The sequence below is a fragment of the Micropterus dolomieu genome, linkage group LG08 (assembly GCF_021292245.1).
Source record: "Micropterus dolomieu isolate WLL.071019.BEF.003 ecotype Adirondacks linkage group LG08, ASM2129224v1, whole genome shotgun sequence".
Taxonomy (NCBI): domain Eukaryota; kingdom Metazoa; phylum Chordata; class Actinopteri; order Centrarchiformes; family Centrarchidae; genus Micropterus; species Micropterus dolomieu.
The window spans coordinates 9,325,136-9,341,819 of record NC_060157.1 but is presented as its reverse complement, the minus strand read 5'-3'; the positions used below and the strand labels follow the sequence as shown (position 1 = coordinate 9,341,819).

The 16,684-nt window shown below is 45.1% G+C and overlaps 1 protein-coding gene across 4 annotated transcripts in view; it reads left to right on the top strand.

Annotated features, from left to right (window-relative positions):
- The window catches only part of camta1a (calmodulin binding transcription activator 1a), a 291,229-nt gene that overhangs the window by 233,310 nt on the left and 41,235 nt on the right, over nt 1-16,684 (top strand). The window lies entirely within an intron of this gene.

The window sequence follows — 16,684 nt, the reverse complement described above, 5'->3', positions numbered from 1 at the left end:
GGAGGGGGTTTGAGGGGAAACTTCATTTGTCCCGCTGCCTGCCACGAACACAGAACGGGGTCAATAGCCTCTCTCGCTTTTCCTACTTTAAAGAGGAGGAGAGTGGGATGAGATAATGAAATGACTAGTAAGGCAGGAGGGAATGCTGACGACCTTGTTTCTTCACAGCTATCACTTTCTCCCTCTTACCTTCCTCAGCTTAGGCCACTGTGCTCTAGTCTCTGTCTCACATGAATACATTATTAATATCACCATTCACTGCAGTTACATTTTTCTTATTACATTAGTCCTTCAGAGTATAATGACTCTCTGGAACCACTTGAATAAGTGTTATGTAGGAAAATGAGTTGTCACTGTTGTCCCTGTGATCATTCCAGCACTATTAGACAGTATTTCAGCAATATTAATTTATGGAATAATTCAAAGGTTACTTAATTGGACAGGCAGAGTGATAACTCTGCCTGTTATCACAGTTATCAAAGTGATTAAAGAGAACCTTGAGCAGTGTACGCTATGTGATGCTGTCCATGGTGCTGAAACCTATGGACTCCGTTCTAACCTTTCTAACTGTTTACCATATCTGAGCACTTATTTGTGGCTGTGTTGATTTATCAGAAATCACCCAGCAAAGATCAATACACCTGGCCAATACTGTTAGCAGTTTGTGTGCAGGGTTCAACACATATACTCATCATGCCTCAATCCACCACATCTCCAGTCAAGGCAGAGGCCTCTCTCTCTCTCTCTTTCTCTAGCTAATTCAATGGGAAAAGTTGAGTAGCTCCTTTGCTGCGGTGATCCGTTATAGGTTGGTGTGCAAGTAGGATACAGTAGCTACACACCCAGAGCGGACATGCCTGCAGGCTAAAAACAGACAGATGGATTCTTTATAACTACCATAGTCCTCTATTCATTCAGATCAGTTTAGTTACCTCTGTGTTGAGCACTGGGAGACAGGTGCCGGATTCAGAGTGGTTCAGGTGATGTGTGATGACAGAGCAGAGCTGTCAGGTCCAGATTCACATCAGATACGTCCAGACTATGCAAGGCTACATAATGAATATTTCACTGAGATAAATCATGGATGAGTCTAGGCACCGTTCTGTTGATTTCACTGAGAGGGTAGAGAAGCAGGAAAACCTGGGGAGTTTTTGACTGGCTGTCTACAACCTCAGGGCAAATGGAGGCAGTAGAAATATAATTGCCTTTAGCTATGCAGACTGTTGTTTGTATCAAATGGAAATGCACCTCTACAGAGTATGAGATCAAATTTATAGCATATGAATTTGACTCCACCACCTGACTGTTCAACTCAAAACCTCAACACTGGACTGGCAGGAGACGGTGACAGTACAATATATGCAATGTGAGTGTGTCTGTATATCTTTCAGTGTGTGTGCAGGCTTTGCTGCTCTGTTTCTGCACTATGGTGGGAGACCATGGTTCTCTCAGCAGCATGCTGCTGCTGGCAGGCCCCCACTCTCTCTGCCATGAGGAGAACAGCTGCTTCACAAGCATGTCGGGGTGTGAGCCATGTCCCCGTGGCTCCCCTCATCTCCTTCACGTCTCCTCCTCCTTGTGCAGTCACATAGACACAGTGCGTCTGACATTAATTCTCTATCCTCTCTACTTATAAACATTCACCATGCAAAACACTTTTCTTCTAGTCTTCTGAACACTTCTGCTACCCTCTGTTTCCACTCAGAGAGAAAATATAGAGTTTGTTCTAAGTTGGTCTCTGCCCAAAACAGTGACACTGGGGCTTCTGACCTCTAAACAAATTGAAGGTTGCTCTGGTGCTTAATTAATGGCCCCTGCTGGAGCACACTCTCCCCACACAGAGAAAGACAGAAGTTGAGCTAAACCCCAGAGGCACACAGAGCCTCCTCTCCTCCTGGCAGACTGATCTGTTCCTCAGTGCCTGCGACCTTTTCTCTAGGCCCGTCGCCTAGCCCACCAGCACGGCCAATTATCACAAATCCCCCACCGCATTTGTCTTGCCATTTTCACTCTGCGGCCAAAGAGGCATGCGTGGCCATAGACTCATACAGCCTCCTAACCATCCTGAGCCCAGACAGAGAAACAGAGGCCCACAACAGGTATGTGGTGCTTAAATAATTCAGTTATCTTGAAAGGTTAAGGCTCTGCCTGCAAGGCGAATTGACATTCATCTTGCTCCAGAGTTATGCACCCCGCTTTCAGAAGGAACAGCCATCGACATGTTTACATTTTGTGACTTCCAAGATTGTTATTGACACCAATATTTTACATGTTATTCCACTTTTCCTGCTGTCTTTCCACTGACCAGCTCAAAGGAGCAAATAGAGTTGGATGACTAGCCAGAGCAGGAAACACATGTCTGAGTCCTTTGCTGATAATGTGAGCATGTAAGCTTGTTCAAGACTATTGCAACAAACCATTTACCCTCTGTGTTGTACTTCATGAGCTGTCTCTTCGGCAGCCTTTTTGCTCCCTCTCCCATTTAAGACAATAAGAGAGCCCCTGTGCATAGTGTCACCAACAAGGCTTATTTGTGTTCCTGCCCATGTGTCTTTGAAAGCAGAAGAGATCAATGGCTCCACACTAAGTGTGTTCTGTGCTGTGCCAGTCTCTGTATTCCCACTCATGTCACGCTACAGATCTGCCTGTGTCACTATGCAGGCTCAGGTTGATGGCAGAAGTGTGTACACATCTCCCAGCTTCCCAGAGAACACTGGTCACAGCTAATGACCAGAACTGTCCGATTTGTCCTGCCCTGATTACTCCTCTGAGCCCCAATTAGCCGTGGATGAAGGCTGACATCCCGACACGATCACTTGGACGTGTCATAGAGGGAATGATGAGACAGGGATAGAAAGGACAGAGGTAAAGGGGAAGACAGGGAAAGTGTGTGTTAAAGACAGAGGAGACGAACTAAGGGGAGTCTGTATGAAAGCCCTATTAATATAGGGCCAGAGTCATTCACTTTGCTTTCAGGCAGATATCGATCTCAATTCTCCTTTAACCTGCTACCACTCATCAACATACAAGCCAACAGCTTTGATTGTAATTTCTATAACTGGCAATTTTCATTGTGAAAATCTGTCCATCTGAGGGTGTTAGCTGCATCTGGTCTGAGACAAGCTGATTTCTCTGTGGGTTAGGAATAAAGAGACTAAGGACTGTTTGTGGAAAACATATAAGATAAAGATAAAGTACTGGGCAAATGTGGTTGAATCAATTTACTGGTTGAAGTGAATAGTGAATTTCTGAGAGCCCCAAAGGTATTATATCTTGTATAAAAACAATGCCATTTGTTTCCCTAATTGTCAATAACAATCTCTGTTATAAACATTGTTTTCATCTGTGTCTTCCCTTATTTCCCCTTGTTTTCTTTTCCTCATCCCATGGTTCTATCTGTCTTTATTTCTCTGTGCCACAGTGTCTCCCCAGGATTGCTGAGCTTTCTCCCCTCTGCAAGTTTTGAGAGAAAATCTCTCTCCTTCTTTTGGCTTGCTCTCATTCTCTCTCAGTAGGGGGCAGTGGAAAAGTAACTACAAGGGCACAAAAAGCCTTCAGAGTCAAACCAGACTTCTTTTAGTCTTTTTTGATCTGGATAGATGTCATATTGAACACACATGCGCACACAGCGTTCAGTGGGATGGCTCTGCTCCTATCTGCTCCCCCATCTCAAAACTCACCCACGCAAACCTAAGAAGACACAGAGGTTGAGAGGAGGAGGAGGGGGGAGGAGGAGACGAGAGAAAGGAAAATATGGAAGGGTAGGAGAAGAGGAATGGAAGGAGGGAAGGAAACAAGAGTTGGGAAGTGGTGGAGGTGCTTTGAGAATGGGGGATTAGAGTTAGAAGATTAGAGGTAGAAGATGATATCATTCGGTAGAGATGAGCAGGAGCAAACGAGCAGTGCAAATCACCTGACGTTAACGAGCTGCCTCGTAATTTACTGCCGCTGAGTGTATGCTTGAAGCTGGATCTGGATAGGGCTGCATTGTGCAAAGGAGGCATAACGCTTGTCTTTATATTATTTACTGCTCCATCCCAGTTTATATAGGTAGCATCAGAGCAAGCTTCCTTACAAGTATTGGCAGGTTTTAGACAGCCTGAGTGCCCGCTGTGTGGCTCATCCTATCTCTCATGCGTTCTGCAACAGACTCCCCTCTCTCGTATCCCAACAGATTTGAAATGTGACAGGCTGTTCCTCATCTCCCTGTAGTGTTTACAATGTTTACCTTCTAATACAGAAACTGTAGCAAAGCAGGAATAGGGAGTTATTTAATTATAATGAAACATTTATTTTCAATGAACTTTCTTGGTGTGCTAAAATTCCTTAAACCATTCAGACAAATCCAGCAGGGATTACAACAATTGAGTTAAAATGAACGTGTGTATAAACCTGCATGTTTCAAACTGTTCTCTGGGGGAGGCAGCCTAAGAGAGAGGGGAAGAGAGACAGACTCAGGGAAAAGGATGGCAGAGAGTTGGAGTCTCTCTCTTCTTGTGCTGTTAGGGGTTGAGGGAGGGTGGGGCAGAGGGGGAAATATACATTTCTATTTTAGCCAGAAGCCCAGCAGCAGGAGAGTGACTTTCATTGGCTGGATTCTAAATATTACATGACTTCCTGATGGCAGTGTGCTGTCTGAGGCGCTGTCTGGCCTGGTATTAACCTGTCCGGATAAATCAGCCGTTTACCCAACTCTGTTCCTCTGTCCAAAGAACCATTTCCTCCCTTCTAACCTCATTTTCCCATGACTTCCATTTTTTTTCTGTAACCCTCCAGCTTCACCTATGTCTCATGCACCATTTCTGCCTCTGGACTGCTTGCTATGTTGCAACCCACTTTGTGTGTGTACAGTGTGTATATGTGGAGTTACTCTGTGGTCCTCTGCCAAGGCCCCTAACGTCATATGCAGCCTGGCAGGTGACAAATAGTTTTTTAATTGCTTGCACCAGGAAAATCATTAGTCTCTTCCCTTTCCTTGGTGGGACCAGGCAGGACGTGTGCGCAATAATAATAGCCTCAATCCTGTTTCCCGCTTCCCTTCTGCTATTTTTAGAACAGGTATTTTAAGGGCCCTGTCTGTATATGCCTACGTGTGTGCATGTAAATGTACATATGTGTGTGGGTGTGTGTGTACATGCAAGTATGTGTGAGGCCACGGTAAGGGTGGGCTAAATTGTCCAGAGGTGCTTTTCCTTGCTTGAAATGGAGGAGAGAGTGTGTTTGTCAACCCTGTTCCTGCCTCATGAGAGTTTTTCTCATTGCTGTTGCTATTCCCCAGCCCCTGGGAGTGTGCTGTTTGTCTCTGTGTATGTGTGTTTTTGTGTGTGTGTACCACTGTGTCTGGCAGGCTCTGGCCTAGGCCATTGTGCTGTAGTGCATTACTGTAGCAATCCACCGACACAGCGGCCAGCCAGATGAAGCCGTCCAGTTTATGGAGCAACCTGCAAACTCCAGCTGCTTTTGGTTGGGATTGTGCTTAGTGGTGAGATATAGTATTGATTTTCTCTCCTCGGTGCCCTTGCCATCCCTGCGTAGATATGCACCAGTGCTCAGCATCCATTCACTGAGAAAGGGGAGAGGAGGGAGAGAGCCGAGAGGATGATGTTTATGTGACGATACTGACCCCATTCGTTCACATGGAAAAGGCGTGGAACGTGAGGCGGCTAGACATCAGAGTGGAATTGAGTTTGCGAGGCTCAGATTGCAAGATGAACTCTAAATTTGATTTCTGTGTTATACAAGCATTTGTTATTATATATCTGGGTGTCTGAGGGTGTTTGTATGTCTGCATCCTTGTATGGATCTATTACATGTGGGGCTTGTGTGGATTTCTGAGTGTGTGTGGATGCATGTGTGCACAATGTTGTGTTAGCAAGCAATCTGGATCTGTGCTGTTGATGTTTGCCTGCATTCCCCCCCCCCCTTTTTTTGCCCTTGGTTTTAATCCCAGTGGGAAGCCATGCTCAGCACTGTTCTAAAGCCGTTCACATCCCACTCCCTGCCCTTCCTCCCGCCCTCCTTTTCTCTGACAACATGGCAAAATCTAATACATGGTCAGTCATTATTTGAAACATTTTTGTGGAACCCCTTAGCCCACTGCAGCAGTTAATATAAGCGCCTCATTACACAAAATATTTTATACATAAATAATACAACTTATAAATTATTGTATGAAGAAAATTGGTGTGTGACCTTGTGAATTTTAATTCTGGGGCTTATAAAATGTTTAAACAATGAAAACTGTATTGAACATTCTTGACTGTCAGTGTTAACAATACTTTTAGGTGTGAAGTATATCAAACATCACAGTAACTACAGAACTACAGTTTTCGAGTCCCTGTCTGACGCATACACATTCTCTCTCTCTCACACACACACACACACACACACACACACACTCACACACACACACACACACACTCCCTCTCACATGCATTCACAAAACTTCTCTAAACCATTAGACTTTGTGTTAAGTCTTTAACAGCAAAAATGTGATGCAATCGGTATCAACAATATTCTTCTCATTCAGATTCTTCAGTCCCCTTTTCTTTTTTCATGCCCAACGGGGCTAAGGGACTTCTGACAGTATATCATTTGTAATGTCTCAGAGAGTTGACTGAGCAATTAAATGTGCGTCCTGTGTGTGAGTTGATGGCAATCCTATGCATCATTATATATAGTTTAAGTGTGCCAGCTTTTAAAATGTTTGCTTCATCTGGTTTTGTCGACAACTGATATCCCTACAAAGATTGAAAAGTCCTTAATTTTATTAAAACTAACTGATAAAAAATTGATTGTTATATCCCACTGTATAGCCGGGCATGAACAAATTAATTAATTGTAGCTTCTACCAATAATAATTCAAAGTGAAGGTGATTCGCTCATAAAGAGATTTTGAAAATTTCATCATACAGTGTTGTATGGTGTCACAAATTTAGGGGGTGGGTAGCGAAACACTACTCTGTGTGTGTGTGTGTGTGTGCGCGCGCGCGCGCGTGTGTGTGTGTGTATAATCAGACAGTGTTATCCAAGCAAAGCAGCCCTACCCTGGCAGTGCTGAGACTAGGGAGACCCCGTCTCTTTCCAGATTCATCTCTCCAGCTTTGTTTGACTAAGTAGTGCCATGGTGTTGGTGTTGGAGAGGGCTGGAGTGGCAGCAGCAGCAGCAGTGCAGCGTATGCGTGGGTTGCCTGAGCCAGTGAGGCTTGGCACGGAGAGGCAGCATATGTTCATGGCCCACTTCCTTACTCGTCTCCCATGTTTCTCTCTCTCTCATCCCCTCTGTATCTCTCTCTTTCACTAGCTCATTCTTGATAACCCCCCCCCCCCCCGGTCCTAGTATCACCTGTGGGTAACAGCATAGCACAGAGATCAAAGAGCATTGGGGATCCCAGTGTCCCTCAAGGACATCCCACCAGTGTACACGCATACACTCCTCTTTGTCATTTAGTCATCTGGCGTATGATCAGAGAATATTTGGTGTAGCAGGTAAGAAGTTGTGACTGTTAGGGGGCTCACAGCTTTATTTTTGATGTCTTTCCAAGGGTTGGTCACCAGCACCTTGGCCTGTCTCTGCCCTACATAAAGACTGGCTGTTATCCAAGCCTGTCAGAACTGGGCATTTCTGAATACCACAAACTAACTGGTCAGCAAAGGGTTAACTTTGTTCCAGATAGCCCAACCAGCTGTTTCAGCCTTTCACACCTTCTCTCCTGCTGCCTGCTCTCCTCCCTGCCTCTTGGACCAGTAAATGAACACTCATTTGCAAGTTAGATAAATCCTTTGAATGTATTATTGATGCAAACAAATTAGCCTGTGGGCCCCAGACAATACCTAATGGAGCCTTGGCTTATGGGTGAGGTGGTTTCCAGCGAGGGCACTGTCGGTGTTCCAGGATTGATGCCTGCTCTTCTGCCCCGTAATTATTTCTCCTACAAATTATTCAGCTGTTCTGATGCAGTTTGGGGTTTAAAGCAGTGCTACTTATTGGTGCCTATATGATTCCAGGCCTCAACTCAGCCACAGTCATTAGTTTATTAAAGAAAGAAAAAAAGACACAGGCAATTAGATAACTGGGATAAAGCCACCAAAATGAGGGGATGTGTTATTATTCAAGTTTATGCATGCTGCTCATAATTCACTGGGGTTTATGTTGGTGTTGCTTTTTCAAGGATATTGTCTTATCTTGTTGTACACAGACACATGCACACATTTTAACAGCCTCATATAAGCCTGTTCACGTATTTACAGAGACTGACTCCATTTAACAAATATGCATAGCAACACCGGCAGAATGTGTGTGGCTCACACATGCAAAGGTGTGGACACATATGGACACATACACACACGGACACGTACATACACGCACAGAGAACAAACAAGTGCATGTAATTTATGCAAGCTGGCAATAGGGTTGTAGAGGCAAAGGTTGTAAAACCCAGAGAAGATAAAGTGAGAGAGGAGATGAGAGAAAGAGAGGACTACCATACTGTCCTCAGTGATTAGGACCCAATATTGATCAGAGGAGGGAGGGAAAGGCAGGCTGAGAGGGGGAGGGAAAGAACAGGCCCTAGGGCTTGGGCCCCAACTCTCTGGTGGCCTCTGCTCTGTTCCTCTCCTGCAAGCTGGCCAGGGCCGTTGGGAGATACATCAAAGGATCTTATCCTTCCATCCGTCCCATATGCACACCCACAAATGCACATATTAATGCATGCACACACATTCCTCTGGCCTTTGAAAAACGCACTATTTTATGGCATCATTTCCCCTTTTGTTCCAATGTTAGACATTGTAAATCATAGCTGATATGTTATTGCCAGGGTGTTAGAGAGCCAGGGCCTCCTACTGTCCCATGAAGTACTATTTTGATTGTGTGAGCAATCCTCGTGGCTAGTAGTTACCTGTGTCCATAGGGCATTTTCTTTAACATGATTTCACATTAAAACTTCATACATAGTACCTTCCCTTGTCTCCTGACACAGACCTATCAAAAAATGCTTGTAGTCAAACCTATAAATTTGAAATCTTGGCCAGCACACCTGAATGTACCTGCTGCTTTTGATAGCATCATTAGGTGTGGCCAGCCCTTCAAACACATGACAGAACAAAGATAGTGTCAGTAGTCAAGACCTGCAAGTCTCAGGTAAGGCAGTAATCAGGTAAATGGCTAAAACACACACACACACACACACACACACACACACACACACACACACAGCATCAATCAGCTGGTCATGTGTCCATATTCTCTCCCCAGTATTTAGTGTGTGTAGAGGAAGTACTCATTTCTCTGTGTTCTCTCAGGGCCGGACCTGTGTTAATGCATTTTCTCCTCTTACTCCCCCCTCTGCGCCTTCTTCCTGCTTTTCAGCTGACTCTGGGCTTTGGCAGTCTTATTTGCCTTTCAATCCAGATCAATCTCCATCTTATCTACAGCTCCGGAATCATAAAGATTTCATAGGCTCAACCTTGACACTGACAGACATGGGGGGTGGTGAGGGTTTTGTGTAAAGTGCCTGTGGAGGCTTGTTGATGCTGGACTTGAGTGAGTTCGAAGGAAGCGCTGGGAACATCACCCTGTCGAACCCTGCCGCACACTACAAACCCCCGTCCTGCACAGCTGTCGCACTGTCTCAGCAAGAGACACACAGTGTTGCATGTGTTTGTTTGTGTGTGTGTCTATGCACACATATATAAAGTATGTGTCTGGTTTGGTCTGTGTGTATGTGTGTGATGTATTATTCATAAGAAGAAACATTCATCTCAGTGAGACACCTTCAACAATTTGGAGACGTGGTGTGCTTAACGGCTTAATGTAGTTGCTGCAATTTGGCTCTCCTCTGGCTGATTAACACCGGCACTCCAGTCCTCACTGTGCTTTGCCTCACGAAGGATTAGGTGTTATAAGAAACATGGCTTCCAAGGGAGTTGATGAATATTTCCCCAAATTTACCTGACATTTTCTGACTTGAGCGTCTTTCAGAATACCTACTCCTATTCAATTTATGTCTTGCTATTTAGTGGCTATCGGAGCAAAGACATTTTCTAGGCAAAGCAAGAATGACCTTGTATTGCTGTGTATAAAATCTGACCCACTGTCTCTATGTTTAAATAAAGGATACAGACTTTACTTTTTCTCATTTTCCTTTGTCTTTAGTTCTGTCTTTTTGTCCGCACCTACATTTTTATAAAACTGCAGGTCAAACTTTTACTGTGTGTGTATTTGAGTACTGCCGACAGTAGAGCAGTCAGCAAAGTGCCACCTCAGCACCTGTGCTTTAATGATTAATACCATATTGATGGTCTCAATTAATTTCCTATTACACCACCAGAAGGCTGCGGTCGCTCTGTCTCTGTCATGGCCCTGCGCTTGTTTTGGGAAGCCTTTTTGTGGCAGCTGCTGGATGGAGATAGTAAGCTTCTCACTACCTCACACACACACACACACACACACAAACACACACAATTTTACAGACAGATGTACCAAACATGCACACAAACTAGTATCTTATGGAAACCCACACACACACTATTACATGCTGCTTTGCTCCTTTCATGCACTTGCACACAGATAAACAAATACAACAAATAAACTCTGTCTTTTTGTTGGATCATTTTTAACGGGGACTTGCTGTGTTTAAGTTACAATGTTCAGCAATGATCAAAAAACTCTTTAGAGCCCCAGAGATTCAGCTACGCCTCTTTGTACAGTGCTCTGCAGCAATTTTACAAACCACTACTCTCACCTGATTGTGTGCCTTTGGTATAGCACAACCCCCTGTGTTTTGCATTTGAACCTGGTGTGATACGCAGCACTGCGTTTTAGGCCGTTTTCTAAAGCCTATGCTTTGGTTGTTGCATAATCCCCTCCCCTGCAGTGCTGTTACATATTTGTAACAGTGTGTAAGAGACTGATTTATTCCCATGATGATCTCTCTCTGAGCTCTGATTTGATAACACATTCCTATGACCTTAACTGTCTGTGGACCTGCTCTATGGATCAACTCGCAGTCAACACTGCCCCTGTAGAGAGGCTGGGGAAATGCTTGTGTTTGTCAATCAGATTGGCAGGCTTCCGATGGTGCACATTCTCTTTCTCTCTCTTCATTACCTTTTCATATCCCATTCACAACTTCTTATCTCTGACCACTCCGTACTTCACCCCATAAACCCCTCTGTCTCTCTTTAATATGCACTGTTAATCTCAACCTCGCCTTTTTATTCTGTCTCACACACAGCCACACACGGTCTTTATTTTTCATTTTTCATGTGGACCCAATACACACCATTGGTTGCTAGGAAACCATTTGAGCATTTTTTTTCCCCCAAGGGGCAGACGTTTGATTACCCATTTGTATGGTGTGTGTGTGTGTGTGTGTTTGTGTGTAAGTGCATGTGTGTGTGTATGTATGTGTAGAGGCCAGTGTGTATGTCTCCAGAGAGAGGTCTTGCCAAGCTGAGCTCTGGGGCTGCTCCAGTATCCAGCTCAGTAATAATAATGAGCCCCTCACCATGCTTGACAGAGCACACAGGCTCAGCAGTCCTGTGGCCATTGCTGTTGTCATTGTGTGTAAGTCTCCTGATGCATGTGTAGTGTGAGCATATATCTACATATATGTGCATTTATGATCTACTAGTTTGTGCTTGACTGGGTCTGTTTTCTGTTACAACCTCAACAGTTGTAGTTGACAACCGGTGTTATCTATTGTTGTTCAGTGGGCCATTGCAGAAGCTGATAGTGGCCAGGTTGGACTGTCTTGCTGCTGGACACACATCAGTCCTCCCTGTTACTCCCTGTTTAGAAATGCACCAGCACATCTCTCTCCCCTGGCTGCTCCTGTGAAGTCCTGATTCGCTCACAGACACGGGCAGAGGCACATAAATAGCACGCCTTGTCGACTGGCACGGGGAGAAAGACGACGCACACAAACAAATCAGACTCAGCACTGATATGAAAGGGATCGAGAGCAGATGAGAGGGAGTAGAGAGAGATGGCATTAGCTGTGTTTTCCTCCTCCAAATGAATTGCACTATGCCCTAGGAGGAAGAGATGAAAATGAGAGAGCAAGCAAGTGGAAAAGACTCAGAGAAAGCCAGAGGTTGAGAGGTTATTTTGAGGCAGAAACAAAAGAAAAGAACCATGAAGAGAGAGCACATGGTTAAATCCTCCCTGTGTCTGAGAGAGCTCAATAACTTCTTGTCCCGCTTTTTATTCCAGTGTGACTCAGTGTCACCTGGATGGCCACTGAATATTAGGATCAGTGCCAGGGACTCAGCCAAGGCCATTATGGCAGCCGGATGGGCTCCTGATGGCCTTTTTTCAGCTTGCCCCTGGGCAGCGTGGCCTCTCACTTGGGACCACCACAACTAATGGAGAGGGTAGTGTGCTCTGCAAGGGCCTTAGGAAGAATAAGTAGGCTGTAAACTGTGAGTTGAGTTGTGGTAGCTAAAGGGGCTTCAATGCCTCACTGCCCGGCTTACCGCCTGACTTACTGCCTGCCTGCTTGGCATCCAGAATGCTCCTCCATATTCAGGCTCTGAATACTGGCCTTTTGCACTTTTATTGTAATGCATGCAGATGCTTGGCACAGCAACAAACACGCTCCACCTTTTACTGTGCTGCACTGCACAAATAAAATATTTCAAAGCAGGGAGGAGCCACACACAAAAATAGAGGAGCACTCTCTTGCACACTCACTCACAGACATGTAGAAATGCGAAATGCACTCATATATCTGCACAATTACACACACAAGTGCATAAACACGTGCACATATGCAGACACACATACACACAGACTTGCATTCCCCCACCCAGAGTGAAGTAGTTCTGCCCCTCTAAGCTGAGTTATTTAAAGCCCCGCTCTCAACTCCATCGGAGTGATTATGTGCTACTGAATTAAACATCACAGGCCTCAGCCCCTGGCTTCCTTTGGAACACGCTCAAACATGCTGGCCTCTTCCTGTTCCTCAAAAGTTCCAAGTTATGCCTTTCATATCTCCCAGCCAGTACACTAGGTAGTGGAGGTAAAGAGGTGGAGTATAAATCTTCCCTAAATCAGGATCTCCTGCTGTGCCTCTTGCTCCCCATCCCTCTCACAGACCTTGGACGGAGGCAATCGAGGCAATTCACATTAAGAAACCCTCTGTAAACTGGCTCTTACCCCTGGATTGGTACCCACCCTGGGCATCATTTTAGCTTGGCACTCAGGCAGGGTTGTAGTTGGTGGAGAGCCGGGTGCAGTAGAGGGTGAACTGTAGCAGTTAAGTTGAGCATTGACTCCAGACACCCCAATTAGGGTGTCTGTATTCTAAACTGGGAACATTTAAACAAAGAGTTTGTCATAGAGGATCTGGAGAGAGAGGGGGAAGCAGGTTCAGATAGGGGATTGCTCTGCTACCTAGACAGGAGCTTGAGGCTGTTTGCTGCCTTTTTGGGAGGGTTTGACGTGGGGTTTTGTTTACCTCGTGTGTGTGTGTGTGTGTGTGTGTGTGTCTGTGCTTCTGTGTGTCTGCACGAGGCAAGGCACAAGCCAGCCACCCCCACATTCCAAAACACACCCGTTGGCAGTGAGCGATAAAGGTTCCAAACAAAAGGAAGAAGTCTTGTGCCTTGTGGAGGTGAACTTGCAGCACCACAGAGGCAGTTGACCTTGAAATGAGCAGTGGTGTTTGGGGACAGGCGGGGGAGGTCGGTGTTTAAGAGTGCAACCTCAGTGCCAGAGGCCAGGAGGCTGCCTAATGACTGGCACCCCATGCCATCCATCACTATGCCACTGCCAGGGCAACTGCCCACGCACAGCTGAGAGAGCAAGGCCTTAATAACCCCCCATATACATTCACCACAGCCACCGCATGACCACAGCACACAACATCATCAGACACATGCATACAATATAGTACACAGGTGTTCCATATGCACACAAAACTGCACAGACATATGCAAAGATGCACACCACAACTTCTAATATGCATTGCAAGCACAGACAGCATGAATATGCAGTCAAAATAGCAGATGCACTCACAGCTCATTGCGCTTATCCTGCATGCATACTGATGTGCGTATGCCAACCAACATACAGAAATCTGCCTCTAGACACTCATTCACACGCTATTTATAATTTAATGTAGGCAGACGCAAATACATAAAGGCACAGATACATCCACATACACAAATACACCAACACATGCACCTCCTCTTTGTATTTATGCCTTGATGCTGAATGTTTGTGACAAAACAATTGACTGCTCCTACTTTCATGATATTTTGTATTGAAATGGATATCCCTGTAGCCTGCTAGTTCAATTTTCCCTTGAAGAACTGTCTTATTCCTTTCCTCCTTTGCTTATTTTCCCCATTACTTCCTCAGAGTAAAAGTGGAAAAGGGGGGCTTTTCCCATACCTGAGCCCCTGTCTGCTCTTCTCTTTCCTTCAGTATGACAGGCTTTGAAGCCCCCCATTCCTCAGTGTGGGTTATTTTTTCAGAGTGGTTTCCCCCTGCTCTCCCAGGCTCATCCACGTTGCATGAAGCATCCCCTCTCAATTAAGATCCTTTCATGTTAATGGTGTTCTTATCGCTCCTGTGCACGGGTTGTGAAAGCAAGGCCTGCTATGGTAGAGTACAGCCATGGAGCAGAGCTGCCAGCTTGACAATATAAGAGCTGTTACTCTCATTCTTCTTTCTGTCTTTGTCTCTCTGTCTTTCCACGTGTCTCTATCTGGAACTCTGTCTCTTAATGAGCTATGGTGGGCTGCTGGAGTAGCGGCTACATGGAGGTGTTCCAAGAGAGTGGCTGATTTGTGGCAGGATCACAGAGACTCAACAAGACAGTGGACACAATACTTGACCACTCATACCAGATTCCGCCAAAAGATGTGCTCTGTACTCAAGCCTCAGTTCGTTAAATCTCAGCTGCAGCTCAACATTTACTTTCACTACCACACATTCAGCATAAAGTAGAAGGTCATTGTATCTGTCTCCACTGACATCTAACTTCGTGTGTGTCTTCAGCTCCATTAGCGAAACTCTCTTTCCTTCTCTCCCTCCTTGTCTTTTGGAGTAGAACAGGGTGTATGACTTCAGGACAAGGTAGGCAGTCACTAAGAGATCGTAGGAGCACTAGCTGCCTCTAAGTGCGTGGGTGCAAAAGAAACCTGTTGCCTGGCTACAACAGCACCTTTATCCTCTGGTTGCGATGGCGATGTCCTGCATATCACATATGCATGTGTGTGCTAATGTGTGTGTAAGTGTTGGCACACCAACTTTTTCATGTGTGTTTTGTGCACTGTGTGAATGTGTGGGTGTGCATGGCGGTGTTTTCTTTTCTTTGTGTGAATGCATTGCTTTGTTTTCTGATGTGTTTATGTGTGTTTGTGTGAGAGAAAGAGTGGTGGAAGGAGGGGCAGGAAGGCGCTCCACCACCCACTCAGCAGGCCTTCCGCCCCCATGGCTGACTCCCCAAGACTCTGCTAGTAATTAGCTCAACATCTATCCATCTGTTCTAGGGAGGCACAGTAACCATTAAGACAACACAGCAACATCAAAATGCTGGCTGGAGACATGCTACATTTTATATGATATGTTCATGCTTTAAGAGGCCTTAACATGAAAATGGTTGAAACACATGCTTACAGGTATTGCCAACATGTTGACACATATGTATTTATGGGCTCAAGCACACATACACACATAGTAAACAAACATATACATAGAGATACAAACAGCTTCACATCCTCACCTTCATGCACACCACAGGTTCCTGCAACTGTATCCCAGTCTTCCCTTCCACTGCGGAAGTGAGGCTGGAATGTTGCCCTGAGACCCGCCTGGGAAACAAGTGAAAAAACAACCAAAAGACTACATTACACAATTAATCACTAAGTTAATGAGATCTCATTTTCTCTGGAAAATAGTATCCAAGAAAAAATGTTCCCCCTCATCCTTTTCCCCCCTACTACTGGAGAACCAACTCCTGATATTACACTGTGGAAAAAGAAAGCAGCCAGCAGGAAATTAAATTAAATTACCATCCTGATAGATTTATGTGACGCTTTACATTTTCATTGTGTTGTTTTCCTCTTAGAGAGGAGGTGGGCCTAAGTTGGGAGAGAACTGTAAAATTTGTTGTAAAGTAAAAAGAGAGAAAGAAGCAAAACATGATTTGGGGGAAAAAGAGTGTGAAAGATCCAGACAGACAGATTGCAGAATCCTAATAGTAAAGCACAGCGACACATATTACTTGTGTTTGGATGAGCTGTAAGGCTGCCACATGGTCTCTTCCTTTGTGGTTAGTGTGTATGTGTGTGCGTGCGTATTTGTGTAGCTATGTGTGAAAAGGTAGGAAACAGCTGGGTGTGTGGGTGTTGGAAGGAGGAGATTGTGCGTATCCATGTGTATGATTGTGCACAGCTAACTCTTGTGTGTCTTAGGAGTACATGTGTCTGTTGTGTGTCAGTATGCTAATGAATTTGTCCTTGCTCAGTCTGTTTGTGTGTGTGTTTGTGTGTGTGTGTGTGTGTTTGTGTGTGTGTGTGTGTGGGTGGGTGTGTGTGTGGGTGTGGGTGCAAACTAATGTTTGAGCTGTGTGTCTATGCATATTCACTCCCACCTGCACTCATACATCCACATACATTTATGTACGCTCATAACTGAATGAAGCTGTCTACATTTGGCGCTCTCATTCCA